The 17545-nt window shown below is 42.6% G+C and overlaps 1 long non-coding RNA gene across 2 annotated transcripts; it reads left to right on the forward strand.

The window, feature by feature from the left end:
• Positions 1 to 830: 830 nt before the first annotated feature.
• On the forward strand, positions 831 to 5234 carry LOC123614010 (uncharacterized). Of its 2 annotated transcripts, none has more exons than XR_006721473.2 (3): positions 831 to 920; positions 3912 to 4133; positions 4228 to 5234. It is a non-coding gene; the product is annotated as an uncharacterized LOC123614010 (long non-coding RNA). The 2 variants fall into 2 exon arrangements; XR_006721474.2 differs by having other exon boundaries at positions 841 to 920; positions 3943 to 4133.
• The last annotated feature ends 12311 nt before the right edge of the window (positions 5235 to 17545 follow it).

Raw genomic sequence — 17545 nt, forward strand, 5'->3', positions numbered from 1 at the left:
GGGACTCAGATCAGCTAAAGAGAGGGGATACCATGTTCTTTGAGCCTGAGGAAGGCGGGTGCGGGTGGTCCAATGGAGATGTCTGCAGACAGGAGTCAGCGGACTTCACATCCTATTCTCTCAATTTTCTTGGTGAACTAGGAGGCAGTAACTGGTTGCATTCTGCTGGACACTAGAGCTAGAAACTGATCACTCCTTTTCACAACCATGCTTCCAAAAACAAACAAAGAGTCTTGTTCTTTTCTGAAGAATAAAGTGTCTTTTCTACTCTTTATTGAGGCTGCTGAGCACCGCTGGGTTTTATTATCACAAAACTAATAAGGGGTTAAGGACGTTGACTCTGGAACCAGACTGCCTAGTTCAAATCCTCATTATCACTGTTTTGTAATGTTGGAGAAGGAACCTAGTCTCCATGCCTCAGCTTTCTCATCTGTAAAATGGGGATGCTAATAACAGGATTTGCATCCTAGGTTTTAGGAGGATTAAAGGAATTAACACATGTAAAGCACTCAGCACAGCATCTGGCCCACAATGTGCGCTCAGTACGTGTCAGCTATTATTACTGCCAGGAGAGGTGGCAGGGATGGGTGATTGGAGTCATTGGAACAGCCCCTGCAAGGAAGGAGACAGACCTGAGCAGGAGCCCGTGAAAAGTTGCTGAGAAGGAGCCCAGCTGAGGTTGGAGGGGATGCATCTAGTTCATTCAAAGACTGTCCTTGTGTGTTTACCATATACCAGGGATTGGGCTGGGAGCTAGAACCACAGCCGTGAATCATACAGTTTCCATCTGTACAGACGGGGTTACGACATATGTGGGTGGGTCCATGCTTCTGGCAACCCGGGGAAGGGACAGCTGGGGAGCGCCACAAGTAAGGATGAGATGCTGCTCCAGGCCAGGTGATTTGGGTCGCAAGAAACAGGTACCCACGTGAGTTTGCTAAGTCCAAAGAGGCTGAGTGGGCAGGAGGTGCTGTGGGGAACAGCCGGTGCTGCAGGTTCTCAGATTCAAGAGCAGGAAACAGGACGCAGCGGAAGGAGCCTCGAGGAACAGGATGGACAGGAAGGGAGGCTCCTCTGGTCTCCTAGGGCTTCTGGTTTCTTCAGCTCCTCCTCTGTGGCTGCTCTGCTCATCTCTCCTGCCCAGTGTCTTCTGCTTAATTTTCTCTCTAACGGCCACTCTTTTTTTTTTTTTTTAACAAAATCTTCGGAGCCGATTCACAGTAGAGCTGGTGGATCTGCTGGCCTGAGGTTAGATACCCAGCCCAGTCCATCAGCCGTGGGCAGGCAGGCTATCCTTTCATGTTAGAAAACTCATTACAGTTTGTATCCCTGTACAGTTAGTATTCCCGTAAAGTAAGTTTGCATTTTCATTCTCATGTTGCATTGTCAAAGCAAAAAGAGAAATTTGGGATGGTTTTGTTCAAGTTTCTTGTGCTTTATCAGAACATCCTCTGGCCACAAAGGAACTGAGTAAAGGGTGAAAACGGCGGCCCATGCTTTTCGGCCACTTTCTGCTCAGGTCTGTCTCCAATCTGCCAAGTTCTCCGTCTTTTTCCAGAGCCTTCTCCCACCTCTGTTTCAAAATTATGTCATTCTTCTGGATTCTGTCCTGGTTCGTCTCGTGTCTCTCCCCTGGATTTTTTTCACCCTTTATTCTTCCCCACACCTAACATTTTAATGAAAAATTTAAACAAACAGAAAAGTTACATCTAGATTCAACAACTCACCTTTGCCATATTTTCTTTCTTCTCTCCCTCTCTGTCTTTTTCCCCTTCTCCCTCTCCTTGTGGAGAATAAATACAATCTCTTACATAATTCCCATACCATTATTGCACCTAATAAAATTAACAGTAATTCCATATCTTCTAACCTCTTGTCCATATTTAAGTTTCCTGGATTGTCAGCCCTAGATGTTTGACTCTGTACTTCCACCTCCGAACTATATTCTTATGTTTAACCCAGCTGCCCTCTTCTTCACAGTGAAAATTCCCTTGGTAGAAACCAAGTAATGTTAAGTTAGCCATCCGAAGAGGCCAAAGGACTCTGGGGTAAGATGTCCTATCTATATCTCCCAATGTCCTGCCTTGGGAAAAGAAATGTCAGTCCATTTCTTTGGAGCTCTGTCCACATTGGGCATCCTTTGTCAACCTCTGTAGAGTTCTTCACAGTGATTTTCAGTGATTCACAGCTGGCTTGCCTCTGGCCTGAGGAAGTTCTGATAAAGCAAAATTTCAAGAAGGTATTATGCCCATCTTAGTTGTCTCATGAATGGCAGTCAAGTCCAGGTCAAGAGAGAGAAGGTAATACAGGTTATTCTGAACCAGAATCTGTCTGTGCCAGAGATGAAGGGAAAGCATGTTCCAAAACTCTCAGGCCTCACATGGGTGTCACCAACTTTCTTTAGTGTCAGGTGGGCCTTGGCAGCCTGGAAATCAATTTCCCCAAGCTCTCGCTGGCCTGCCCACCTTCTGCAGGAAGTTCCTCTCTGGAACCAATCACAAATGAGTAAAAGTATCTCTTACAAGAAGAAGATGTCTCATGTTTCTGGAGCCAGAGCCTGAAATCAAGGTGTGGACAGGATTGAGTCCTTCTGAGGGCTGTGAAGGGAGGATCTATTCCAGGCCTTTCTCCTTTGGCTTGTAGATGGCTGTCTTTTCCCTGTGTCTCTTCACCTCATCTTCTGTGTGTGTCTGTCTCCCAATTTCCCCCTTTGATAAGGCCACCAATCCTATTGGATCAGGGACCCACCTCGCTCCAGTATAACCTCATTTTAACTAATTCATCTGCAACAGCCCTATTTCCAAATAAGGTCATATGCCAGCGTATTGGGAGTTAGGACTTCAAGATGTGAATTTGGGGGTGGATATCTAACAAAGGGATTTGAACCTGATCTCTGATGGGAGAAGCTTGAGGACCATCCAATTGTACATGAAGGGCTGGTGCTTAGGAAATTATTTTGTTTTAATCACATGACAACTCGGAAAGGAAGGGAATTCAAGCACCATTTTACAGATGAGAAAGCCAAAATGTCTCAACAAACTTATCTCAGACAATGTGATGAATTAGGCCATTTCTATTGAGGGCTAATCTCAGCCATTTTTCTTAATTTTATTCTCAAAATGGAGTCTTTTTTTTTTTAAGTTTATAATTTGTGGGTACCTTCATGTTGACCAACTTGAATTAATAACTAAAAGTTTTTGGAATGCTAAGACTGATTGTAATAGGGTGATGGACATATGGGTAAATTTTTCTTTTCTTGATCCAGTCTCTATTTTCCAAATGTTTTATAATGTAGGACTGTTTGTGATTAAATTTTTTCATTAAAAAAAATTTTTTTTTACTTTTTTTTTTTTATTGAGCTATAGTCATTTTACAATGTTGTGTCAATTTCCAGTGTAGAGCACAAGTTTTCAATTATACATGAACATACTCATTTAAAAATTTTTGGAGTGAGTTAGAGGGGCTGAGTTCTGAATATTCACCTCTGGAACGGCTAAGACCTTCCTCACCCCTAACCCCTTGGCACCACCAACCCAGCTGGGCCTCTCTGCCCCTGCCCTCCCCCCACTTCCTGCTCTGTTCCCAGACATGGGAGGGGTCTGGGGATGGTCACTGAACCCAGCTGATCCCTTCCAGACTGGGCTGGTTTTTTAAATTGACCTCAGCATCTGATGCACTTCCATGAAGGAACCTCAGGCTTGCTAGAGAGAGAAAAAGAAATAAGAATAGATTTCCCAGACCTGGCCATTCCCCTCCTCCCCAATCCATTTGGCCAGAATAGGGAGTGAGAAGGGAGAGCGGAAGAGAGGAGGGGAAAGGAGATGAAGAGAGAAAGGAAGAGCCCAGAGGGGAGAATTCTATTGACAGAGAAGAACTTGGGGTTCATCCGCCTTGCATTCCCATCTTCTCAGCTGGAGAACATTCTTCCTTGATAATCTCCAGAAATCCTCTCAAAGACAAGACACCAAGGCCAGACTAGCGCACAGGCCAACAAGATTTGTGCTGAGTGGGTGAAGAGTGGGCCTGCACTACTGCAAGTCTCTGGAAGAAGAGAAGTGATTAGCAGCATCCACCGCCCCTGTGAATGCTGTCTTCACGTCTGTTGTTTATGAATGTGCTCCGAGTGACTTGTGGTAAGCATCAAATCTCAGGCATCAAAGAAATCTGGTCAATAAATTCCTAGAAAGCTTCTTAGGCAGGTGGCCATGATTACTTTTCTATTTGCAGAACCACCCAAAGATGAAATCCAGAGGCGGATCCAAGAAGAAAAAAGCTACTGTTGCCTCACTTATGACACAAACAATATTGTCTAGTGTGTGATGTTTGTCCTCAGTCTCTTCTCCTTCCCGTTTCTGAGTCTCCCTGTAAATATCCAGCTAATCTCAGCACACTAGGAGTCACCAGCCTTCCAAATGCCCTCGTCAGGCACACCCTTGAGACCTACTCTCTGCAGGCAGCTCCTAAGTCCCTCCTCTTCCCCACCTGTGTCCTATCAACACGGATGCAGAGGGAGCATCAGGTCCTAAGCATACAGATCCCCCCCTTTCCCACGGCAATTTCTGATTTAACCTATAAAATGAGGGGCAGGGGGAGAGACGCTTTTCTGTGCTCTTTAATTTCCAGTATGTAATAAATTTTGCCTGTTTAAATTAATCCTTTAATAAATGAACAAATGACCAAATGAATCTTCAGGACATGCAACAATACCGTTTTATTAAAACTTAATTTGGAATCTATGTAATAGCAGAGAAAGAGAAAGAACGAAAGAAAGTGAAAGAAAAGGAAAAAAGAGAGAGAGAAGCCAGAAAACAACAATGGCAGTGAGCATCTGGTGTATTCTCCAGGCACCAGCCTGGATGCTGGCTCTATGAGGAAGGCTCTTCTCCCAGGACAAGCAAGGCGAATTCGTGGTGGGGAGAGGGAGAAAGCAGCATAAGACATCGTAATGTTTCCGCACCCATGTTTATGTTAGTTAGAACTTGCCTTTGTGAAGAATGATGACACCACCAACAGAGGAGTTTCTGGGATGAGACAATTGCCCCAAAGATTCATTGTTTTAGCTGTGGAGGGTATCAGTTTTATTTGTACCCTGACATCTTGCACTACCTTGGGACTAAGGCAACATGGGTGGCCTTGACTCACTTGATGACATAATGCCTAGAGGAGTTCCCTCCAATAAAGCCCTGTCACCAATTCACTTTTGGCTTACAGTCATCATTGCCGGTTTACATGTAAGTATGTGTCCTGGGTCTGGGGGAATAATTCCCGATTTCAAATCCTATGTCTTGTTGCCAGACCATAAGTCTGGCCATGTGTCCTGGTGTTTTTAGTTCTAAAAATTCTCATCATAATGTCATATGGTTCTAATTGTACTTATAAGAGTTTTTTTATTAAAAAATCTTTCCACTATAAAAATAATATAATCATATTATTAAAATTCTGGAAAATTAGGAAGAAAAACAGCACCCATAATACCTCCATCCTGCTGTATAGGTATATACAAGTATATAATTTTCTCAGCATATTACCAAAATAAATACACAATTTTATATCCATTCTCCAACCAACATTACATTTTTTACAAAGCATTGCTAATAAACATTTTAAAAGAACGAAAGGACAATATTTCATTCAAGAGATTACTAAAATATATTAATTATATTTCTATTTGTTTTTAATTTTCACAGGTCTTCATAAATCTACAACATATACCATTGTAATGTATTTTCCATATTTAAAATTTTTATTTAGTTTCTTTAGTACAAGTTGAATTTCAGGCTCAGAGTATGAATATGCTAATGACTCTTCGATACATATTGCAAATTGCTTCCCAAAAAAGTCGTGCTACCAATACGACCATCAGCAATGTCTGAGGGTGTCTGTTCCACGTCATCACTACCAACAAACCAATGTGCTGAGATGAAACTTGAAATGATTCTCATGATAGTTTCATTGAGCTATGCCTCTCCCCATCTTAGAAGGGAAAGTACAGGTACAGAATGGGTGATAAACAGATACTGATGATGGTAAGCTGACCAGGGGTGTTTTTTAAGCCAAATGTTTGGGGGAGTGGGGGCACTTAAATGATGCTCCAAACCACAATTTCCAATGATTTATCTGAGGACTGCTAGGAAACAAAACTATGGCAGGTAAATAAATGGCCTGCAGCAATCCCAATTAGGAGAGCTTTTTCAGAAGAAAAGGCTTTTGGCAGATTTGAGTCTGAAGCCAAACTCCAAACAATTCTAGGTGCACTGCCTCACACGATGGGTCCGATTTCTATGTAAATACCTTGGAAAGCATTACTGCCCCACAATGGTCTTTTCAACTCTACTCAGAGTTGCAAATATAGACTTTATTATTTTCTAATATAACAATAAATGGTGGCTAGATACAACTAAATAGCTATTTACTGATAAGGGAAGGTGAAAATAGCATTTACAGGGCACTTACAAAGAGCCAGGCCCTTCACATTGGTTTTGTCCATTTAATAAGCTTGAATCTGGCAAGTAGTGTTATAGCTCAGTGGTAGAGTGTGTACTTAGCATGCACGAGGTCCTGGTTCAATCCCCAGTAACTCTATTAAAAAAATTTTTTTTAAATAAGCTTGAATCAAATGTGCTGGTCCTTCAGTCTCACTTGGCAGCACTGGAAAACTATGTTCCAGGAGCACAGTGACCAAACTTCGGGCTCCTTGGCTGGGTCTCCCCAGTTTCAGATACTGTCTCTCTCTGGAAGCAATGGAATAGCAGTAGCTGTATACCCCGAGGAAGTAAAAATGACAGAAAGGTATTTACTAAGTTCCATGAGGCTAATATGCTAACTGATGATACATGGCAAATGGTTGACATGCACTCTCCTGACTAGACGACTGTTGTATTTATATACTAATCTCTCTGAAAATTACTGCAACTTTTAACATTAGGCATTATTCTGGATTTTAGCAACTTTTTGTGCGGGTCTTAGTATACTTATATGACATCCTAGAAAAACTGACCAATTCTTAGCAGGTAAAACTATTTGGAAATGTGGCCATTTTAAAGATTTTCAAGGTAAATTTCTGATAACTGTGACTAACTGTAGTCAAATAAAAGTTTGCAAATCATGTAGGCAGCAGATACAGGGCATGGACTCCCAGATCTGCCTCTTGCTAGTCTGGCCTTCCTTAGCCTGTTTCATCATCTGTAAATGGGGCAGAATAATATATACTTATTACTTGAGAAAACATATCCAATGTACTCAGCACAGTGCCATAAATGCTCAATAAACATTAGTTATGTTTACTACTACTACTACTACTACTACTACTACTACTACTATTACTATTATTATTATTATTATTATTATTATTATTATTATTATTATTATTATATTACTATGATGATGATGAAGGAGTCCATCAGATGAAAGCACAGGATAAGCAGGGATGTTTAGTCCCTTGGAGTTTGGCATAATCAAATCATTAAACTACTTTTACTGAAGGGCTAAATTCCTTTTGGGTTAATTAGGGAGGTGAAACTGACTATGTCTTTAAGTGTGAAAAATATGTATTTGCCTTCAGTCTTTTTTTTAAAGTGTCTGGTACTTAGTAGATGCTCAATTATACTTGTTGAATAGAGGTAAAATTTTCAAGTTGAGGTATACTTGACATATAACATTAGATTACTTTTAGGTATACAATATAATGATTCAATATTTGTATCCAGTGGATTCTTGAATGACTCAGGAGTTACAGGTGATGTACTCTGGCAGTCGAAAATCAGTGTATAACTTTACAGTCAGCCCTCTATATTCCAACAATTCCACATACGTGGATTCAGCCAACTATGGTCATGTAGTACTGTGGTATTTATTATTGAAAAAAATCTGATTATAAGTGGACCCATGCAGTTCAAACCCATATAGCTCGATGGTCAGCTGCATATTGTAACTTGATCCACCACAGTAAGTCTACTTTATATCTGTCACCATACATTGTTAGAAAATTTTTTACTTGTGATGAGAATGTTTCAGCTTTACTCTCTTAGCAACCTTCAAATGTGCAATACAGTATTTTTAACTGCAGTCACCATGTTATACATTATATCCTCATGACTTATTTATTTTATAACTGGAAATTTTGACCCCCTCACCCATTTCACCAACCCCCACACCACCCCTCCACACCCCATGCCCCATCTCTGACAACAACCAATCGGTTCTCTGTATCTATGAGCTTGGTTTTGTGCTTCGGGTTGTTTGTTTTTTGATTCCACATATAAGTGAGATCCTACAGTATTTACTTTCTCTGTCTGATTTACTTCACTTAGCATAATGCCCTCAAAGTCTATCCATGTTTGTCACAAATTCTTTGCCTCCAGCCTTTTATTTTTACATAAACTTATTATTTTTTAGGGGGGAGGTAATTAGGTTTATTCATTTATTTTTAATGGAGGTACAAACCCAGGACCTTGTGGGTGCTAGACACACACTCTACCCTTCAGCTATACCCTCCCCCACTGCCTCCAGTCTTAACTCTCAAACTCCCCACTAACCCTGCTGCCAATGTGATATTCATACAAGAAAACCTGATCATGTCTCTTCCCTCATTACCCTCCCCAGCAGCCCAAGTGTCTTAGCCGGATAGGCAAAGCCACCTAGGACCAAGTCCCTGGTCATTTTCCAGCCTCCTCTCCTGAGACTTCCTGCCTTCTTACGTATGTCCTGGTTTTACGAAAATGCTTGCCTCACTAACTTTACTCATGCTGTTCCCTCTTCTTGAAACACCCTTTCACCTCTTCTTTACCTAATCTATTCCTACTCATCCTTCAAGGCTAATGCAAATTCCTATTTTTTATTTAAAAGAAAAGAAAAGAAAAATTTGCATAATAATATCATGTTTATGCATGTTGATATATGAATATCATGTTGGAAAGAGGTCAAAATATCTGAAAATACAAACTCTTAACTGTTAGTAGTTATCTGTAATCATTTTCTTCCTTATAATAAGAAAATAGTTTAAATATTAAAATTTATTTTAATCTAAAGAAAATTGAGGTGTCACCCCTTCCCAAATGCTCCCTGACCCTGAGGTTTGTTTGGTGCTCCCACAGGACTCCTGAGATGACTTTCGTGGAGAACGCACCATACCATATTGAGATTATCCCTTTCTCAGTAGGGCAGGGGCTGTCTATCTTTTTGCCTTTGTAGCAAGTGCCTAGTATAGTGCCAGACACACAATGGGCACATAATAGATGCTTGCTGAACTGACCTGAATTGCTCTTGTTCACACCTAGTGAGCAGCTAGTACATCCTACACAGATCTGTGGGCAGATTCTGGCCACACATTTGTAAGAGGCAAACTCCAGAGCAGAGCCATTTATCTGTGTCTGCTGTTTCCAGTCACTCTGTCAGGAGCCGCGAGTGCCTTTTCCCAGTTTTTGCACTTCAGTTTTTTCTAACTATAGAAGTAATATAGTCTCACTGTAAAAATAAAAATTTGGAAAGCATAGACTGCAATAAAGTAAGAAAAAAAAAGATCTATTCAGTCCAAATAACTACTATTTTTTAACCAGAATTATTTAGACCAATGTTTTCCCATTTTCTTTTCCCATTTCCTGGCACATATATTGACCTCTAAATTTTCCAAGCACTGGGCTGATTAGGAAGCGAAGGGATTCATCTATGCTCACAAATGAAAATTTGTGGAGGGCAATAGTGCATTTAGAAAGACTTCGAAAAATCTCTGTAAAACCCATGTTTAATGTGCTGGAGTTTCTTTGCCTCCTGATAAGTTTAAAGGACCTAGGGAGAGAAATTTTGTCTCTGGAATAACAACAGATTTCTCTTTCATCAGTGACTCCTGGTAGCTAAGGGTGAAGAAGCTACTTTTGGTGTTCAAGATAACCCAGAAGCAAGGAAAAGCTGATCACTCTGGGAGAAAACACAAAGATACCATCCCCAAATAATTGTTACATATAAAGTCAGGGAGAGCCTTCTCCGAATAAGGGGATTTCTCTATTGATTTTGAGTAGCAATGAGGCGTCCTTGATGACGGAGAGAGAATATCCAGGGAAGGACGCTACTCACAGGCAGAAAGTTCCCCCGGGCAAAGTCAGAATCTCTCGCAGATGTTAACTACTCTGGATCCAGCACAGAAAGATCTTCCTTCTGATTCCACAATTACTGTTCTACCTCAGAGAGTAGGGGCCGTTGTGGGGCTTCCAATAATGCAGCTATTACTTAATTCAGCTTCTTCCTAAACCTTATGTAGATGTACTGGGCCCATACTATGTCCTGGGGGACACTGACTATCTACCTAGTAGGGGACTGAAGCCAAAGCACGATAAATCCCCTAAAGCTAACCCAGACCTTCATGCTTCAGAAAGTGTTAGTTTGCCCATGTGTTTGGGTACTATTAATAAAGCTACTTTAAATTGCACTGATACATAGCAGATCATACCTTTTGAAAGTCGTAAAGACAGGTCTGGCACAATGACTGCCGTTCCTGGAGCCCCTACTCTGTGTCAGGTGCTCTGTACTTACTCTTTCTAATCCTTAAAGTGACCAGGCAAGCTAGGATTATTATTACACTTTAAGATCATTTCACTCATTTTACAGATGAGGAAACAAGACCCAGAGAGGCTGGTAATAAGTGGCAGAGCTAGGACTTCAACTCCAAAGTCCCCTCTTTTCCCACTTGGTCTCCTTTTCTCCTGGCTGTGCCATGGCCGTTGTCATTGCATGGGTTCTACTGGGGGAAGGACTAAATAAGAATTATACTCAGGTGGCATTGCCAACCCTCACGGCACTGGTAAGCTGTGACAAGGACCCCAGACCACTTCCTGGGGTAGATTTTTGGCAAGATATTTAGGAGGGAGAACAGAGTAATAACCTTAGCTCTATTACGGAGCTTTGCCATGACTGTGGAGGGTTTACAGGTCCCAGAAGAGAACTGAGAAGGCCTAGAAACTCCTTACCTTAACTATAGAGGCCTTTTTTCCCTTCTCTTTTCTTTCTTTTTTTTTAATTTTTACGGAGTTAAATCTCTTCTTTATAGATTCTAGGTTTTATGTCTTCTTCTTTTTTTTTTTTTTAATTTTTAATGGAGATACTGAGGATTGAACCCAGACCTCATGCATGCTAAGCATGTGTTCTACCACCAAGCTATTAATCTGCTTTCTAGGAAGGGAAGGATGGATGTGGCAGGAATGCACGTGGACACCAGCCCTCCAGGCCGATGGAAGGAATTCCGATTCAGCTGCTAAAGAAGTTCAGAGAAGTCTGAGCAATGGGAGCTGGGGCCATGGAGAGTTGAAACAGCCCCTTAGCAGGGGGAAGCAAATAAAAATACAGAATCCCCAGTTAAATCTGAATTTCAGATAAACAATGAAATATTTTTTAGTATAAATATGTCCCAGGCAGCATTTTATCTGGCAACCCTAGTGGAGCTGAGTCTGAGGATGAACAGGGGTAGGGGAGAGCTCCCTCTTAGAAGTCTGTGGACAGTGTGTCCAGGATGGGTCTTGCTGTGGCTGGATGTCAGTGTTGGAAGTGGTCCTAGGGAAGCTTACTGTCTCATCAGGGAGCCATAGGAGCCCTGAGCTCTCATATTCCAGCCTAGGGAGAGACAAGCCATCTGAGACTATAGGGGAGGTACATGGATGTTTAGACTAAGGTGACTTAGAAATGTTCATTTCCAGGTAAAGTCTTAAACTTAGGGTTTGATAAGATATGTTTTATAATTTAAATTAGTATAATTGAAAAAAATAGTCCATTAAAAAGAAAAACTTCTTAATACGGATAAGTTAATTTGTCTGGTATTTGTGGTATTCTTATAAGTGCTAGGAGTGAGAAAGGGGGTTACAGAAGAAAGAATTTACTTTCTTTTTTGATAGTAGGAAAAAGGGGAAGAACATTGTCTGGACCATTAAAAAAATGGTACCAGGCAGTCTGGGGCTCCCTGAAAACTCAAGTCCTTGTCCTTGAGACAGGCAACAAAAGTGAGAAAATTCTATTTCTTTCTAATGAAATAGAACTTTCTCACCTGTTTATTAATACTTAAGAAGTGTCAAGATTATTATATCAGAATGCTGGAGTTGGAAGGAAGGTGTTGGGGAGTATCTCAAAGGCTGTCTAATGTCCAGGAAGCTTTGCCAGGTGCCATCTACACGTAGGAATTCACTGTGGTTCAGGCATGACTCTGGGCCCTGCTGTCTCAGAAACCCTTTAACATCTTGGCATTCCTTCTTCAGGGAAGACCTACACTAACCCACTCCACCAAGACTGATGTTGAACCGGGACACTCATTTATTCATTTACAGAAAGATGTGACGATCTCCTGGATACTGGGGAGGGCACCTCCAAGCTACAAATCCAACTGCAATCCCAAGGTTGCTTGGTGAGCGGGATATAATGGTAAGAACAGACACCATTAATCATTTTGTGAGTGTTCAAAACTTATAAAACATTGTGACAGTTAGCCCTGGTCAAATGGGCAGATTTCATCCTCACAATTTTTGTGAGAAAGATATTTATCTTCCTTATATCGATGAGACTACTGAGAAGGGTATTATAGCTTTTTAACTCTAAGAGGTACATTTTTTCAGATGTGAATATCCTGCAAACAAAATACATTTTACAATTGGTTACCAAACTCTATGAAATATGGTCACTTCTTGTTTATTCATCCATCAAATATTTATTAAATGTCTGGCATAGGCTGGGTACTATGCAAGTTGCCCTGACGGGGACCAGTGAATCAATGTCCTTGCTCCCACTAAGTTTAGTCTAGTCGAGGAGACCACAAATCAGCAAACAAATCAACAAAATGTCAGCTTGTGAGAGTTGCTGTGAAGGAAATAAGCAAGTAAATGTGACTGAGTATAACATGAAGGGTGGGGCCAAGGGAGACAGGGACTCAGGGTGGCTCTCTTAAGGGTAACATTGGAGCCGAGACCTCAGAGCCATCCAGTGGTCTTCACTCTGGGCTAAGGAGGTGCCAGGAGATAGATATTTCCTCTCAGCCATACAGCCCAGGGCTCCTGGCTGTGAGCAGCCCCTTCCGGGGTTCCCAGGAAGGCAGCCTGAGCAGCATGGATCTCACCTGTGTCCCATGGTTGCTGCAGTGCTGAGCAGATAAGCGGTGCCTACCACCTGCTGCTCATGTGATGTGCTGAGGGCAGCCAAGGAAGTACTCCAGCCCCTGAATTCCTGCTTAATCCTGCAGGGCAGGGAGTATTGCCTGTCATGGGCAAGGAGACCGAGGAATGCTGTGCCGGGTGCCCAAGATGTGTTGGTGTAGCCCAAAATTCAGCCAAACAGGGTTGGGGACAAGAAGGCTGAACAGCCTCCTGGAGCAGATTTGAATTTCTGTCCTCCTGCCAGGTGCTTCTCTCCCGTTTAGTGCATAGAATCTCTTTGGTGGTGACCAAGGCAGCTGCAGAGTGACTGCTTAGCAACTCATGTGCCTTTTGCAAATTTGAGCTGCATCATCATTTTTACATACTTGATCTTTAAAAAATTTAATTGGATTCAAAATCCATTCACAAGAAATTCCAAGATTACATTTGTCATTGAAAAAAAAGGGAAGAATTTTAAATATATAACTTCAACTGTTATACTTTTTTAAATGACTGATAACAATTATATTGAAGTTTTTCAATGATGAGATCCTCAAGAATATGAAGAGCTCTTCATCATGAAATCTTGATCAGAAATGGCATATGGCCACTTCAAGTATAAAACCTGATATAAAAAAATTATGTTCATGGACATAAGCTCAACGCTTCTCATTAAAAACTTTAAAAACATTTTATTTGGGAGTTTTACACAAGTTTGATATTTATTATCTTCTTTAAAACAATTTCCTCTTATAGTGGTTATATAATATAAAAATATATAATGAAAGTTTTAATCAAGTTCCATATGAACGGCTCCAAATCCCCTGCACCTTTCCTCCATGTACCTTACAAAGAGGATCTTTTTTCAAGAGACATAGGAAAGTAGGAAATGTTGCCTTAGAAGATGAAGGAGCCAGCCCTGTGAAAAGCGTGGGGAGAGCATTCAAGCTGCAAAACACAAGTGTAGTGACCCTCAGCAGGGAATAACTTGAAAGATAAGGTAACTGGCCTGAAGTAGAAGGCCACTAGGGAGGGGGAGCACAATTCTATGAGGGAGGGCAGGTCATGAAATGCTTTAACCAAGAGTAGCTGCGGGAGGCCTCTGAATAGATTTATGCAAGGGTGCGACTTAATCTGATTTACATGCTATAAATTTAATCACTGCACAGTAGTGCAGAGGATGGAATACAGAAAGGCAAGAGTGGACAAAGAAAGGTCATGTTGGAAGTGACTATGGGTCCAGGTGAAAGATGAGAAGGAGAGGAGGAAAGGAGTAGGTCATTCTGAGAAGCTTTTGAGAGGTAGGACCAATAGGATTATAAGTGTGAAAGAAAGGGAGGCTTAAGTAGGATGCCTGTGCTTTTTTGTTTGAGCATTTAAGTAAATCATAATGCCATTTACTGGGCAAGACTTAAGGAGGGACAGTTATGGAGAGAGGACTGGGATCCAAAGCCTCAGGACATATTTTTCATCAAAATACAAACAGAAAGAATCACAGATGACAAGAGATTTAACAGGCATATCAACCACATGTTTGGCTCCTATGAAACACATTGAAGTATCTATAGATGAAATTATATAAAATCTGTGATTTCCTTTGAAATAATTCAAGTCGGGGAGGTAGGTGGAAGGAGTAGAAGTATAGACGAAACACAAGACTGGTCATGAGTAGATCACTTTTGAAGCCAGCTGATAGGTACATTATACTATGCTACTTTTGTGTATGTTTGAAAATTCCATGCAACAGGATGAGATCACTTAATGAAGAGGTTCAACAAATAGGGAAAGGTCCCACACTGGGGGTGGAGTGGAGTGGAGGTGGCAGTGCTAGAGCAGTGGAAAGAAAGAGATGAGACTGCTGTCCTAGATAATAAACAAGTAAACAAATATGACAGATAAATCAACATGATAAAGTGTGCATGGGGATAGCACCTGCGTGGCCAGAAGCAGCAGCTCCTTGTGGCAGTAATCTCTGCATTTGACTGACACAGGACTCCAGCAGATATTAACAGTGGTCCTTTTAAAGTCCTTTCCATTCTACTTTTTAAACTTTTACTTGTAAACAGGTCTGAATTAGTGACCATAAGCTTTCGATTCTAGGGGAAAATGTTTTAACTAAAAAGCTTTTTCTCCCCTCCTCTCCATTGTGTTTTAAACTCTAAATTTTGAGGCCATTATTAGCCCAAGAGTTCTAGAAGTAGAGCCAACTCAAGACTGACCCGGGTGCCCCTTTAGAGTCCCTTTTGCCCTAACAGCCTTCCTTCCCCCATCATCTTGACTCTAAAGTCCTCTTCTCCACTCAGCTACAGTTTTTGCCACTCTTAGGACTCCAGGGACTTCTTTCCTTCCCTTCTTCCAAGTGCTACTTCCCTGGGCAAGCCAATGCTTCCAGAGATCATAAGCCCCAGGAAGGTTTGTGTTGTTCACTGCTGTATTCCAGCACCAGAATTGTGCCTAGCACATAGTTGGCACTCAATATTCACTCAGTGAGAGAACTTCCAGAAGCCACTAGGTAGGTAACCAGACACCTACCCAGGTGCTAAATGTGCTCAATTCTACAACTAGAAAAAAATTTGGTGATCTCTCTTCATATAGATAAATGTTACTTCCATTTTACAGATGGACAGCTGAGTTGGTTCAGATAATCCAAGAGCAGAATTCTTTCACTTAAAATAGTCTTTCTCATCCTTAGAAATATTTGTAAAGCCAAAAAATAGAAGCTCTGGAAAAATCTAGCATATAAAGAGAACATTACCCATGTCGTTTAACATTTCTTAAAGATACGATGAATTTAATTGATGTAGAACAGCCTTCCTGGAAAACTCCTGGAAAAAAACCAACAAATATTTAGGTTTCCTCAAAACAAAACAAAAAACAAGCAAAAAAACTCCTCTTCTTGGCCTGAATTATAGGAAATCTTAGCTGGCAGCTCCGTCTAGGCTTTTTTGCATATGTGCTTTTAGGATAGGCTTGCAGATTGCATGTGTTCTGCGCAGCAACCACAGACACTTAACATTCATTAAATAATAATGAAACAGGAGGCTTGGATTTTTGTTTGTTTCTCTTGGGTTTGTTCCTCACTTAAGTGACCTTGGACAAATCTACTCCCTCCCTCATATCTGATTTCCATATATTTGTTTCAGGATAATGTTTATGACTAAGATGCTTTATAAGATCTTTAGACTACATCTATAAAATTTATCTCCTTCACTATCCTATGGGATGTCTGCATGACACTTCTATTGAAAACCTTCACACATAGTTGCAGAGTGTTGCCAATACCATCTAGGGATGGTGCAGATATTCTAAAGCCAATGAAATGACAACGTGGATAACTTGAACAGTGAAGTCTGTTTCTTATGCTACTGAAAATTGGAAAATGGATAAACGTAATAATCCCCAAACGTCTTCCTTATTTCTGCCGTTTTCCGCCGCATCTAAACTATGCAGAAGCTGCTGACAACATTTGACTATCCTGTATTTGGCAATTCTACCAAATACTGAAACGGCCCAAATGGCTAATAGGACGAGCTGCCAGGACTGGTCGTCATGCCTCTGGTGCAGTTTGCTTTGTATTCCATACATTGTTTTAGAGGCTTACAAAATACAGCCATCTTGCATCAGGCATCCTGACCCAAGAAGGCGAGCCCAGTCCCCTCCGCCCTGGAGATGCCACCTGCGAGGGGTCGGGCGTCCTAGGTGGCAGAGCCCCCGGCGGACCGCCCGCAGCCCGCACCGCGGGGCCCGCCTCGGCCCAAGCTGGTGTCTTCAGTGAATAAAGTTGTCGGCGGGCGGGCCGGCTGCACCTGGCCCGGAGCGAGAGCGTGAAGAGGGCGGTCCGTCCTCTCTGCCAGCTGCTAAAGCAGCCCCATCCGAAAGTGGGCGCGGGACGCAAGGTTTCTATTTGCAAGCTTCCTGTTGGGCAGTGTTTTCAACTGGGGTGCGGCGACCGCGCGGGCCGAGTCCTCCTCCCCGCCCCCACGCCGCCCGGGGAGCCTCGGGGACGCGCGCCGGGGCCTGCGCGGGAGCTGGGCAACCCCTCCCTCGCCCTCCCGGCCGCGGCCCGAGACGCCCGCAGGCCGGGCGTTCACCGGCCGCGCCTCCGCCCGCCTGCCCCTCCCCTCGACTTCCCCCTGGACGCCCCAAACCCGGGCTTCCTGAGTTCGATGACGTGTGTGCACGCAGCGGGGTGGGAGTGCGGGGCCGGGGAGCGGGAGTTAAAACGGGGGTAGGCGGGCGGGCGTCTCGGCAGGAGCCGACGGCCCTTCGGCGTGTCTTTTGTGTTTGTACACACACGGCGCGAGGCGGCCGGGAGGAGGGAGCGGGCGGCGCGCGGGGGAGGGGCGAGCGCGCGCCAGCGAACTGCCGCGCGGGGGGAGGGGGAGGGGCGGGGCTCGAGCGAGGGGCGGGGGCGGAGCCGAGCCTTCCCTCCATTGTGTGTGATT

Source organism: Camelus bactrianus, chromosome 23, assembly GCF_048773025.1.
Source record: "Camelus bactrianus isolate YW-2024 breed Bactrian camel chromosome 23, ASM4877302v1, whole genome shotgun sequence".
Lineage (NCBI taxonomy): Eukaryota > Metazoa > Chordata > Mammalia > Artiodactyla > Camelidae > Camelus > Camelus bactrianus.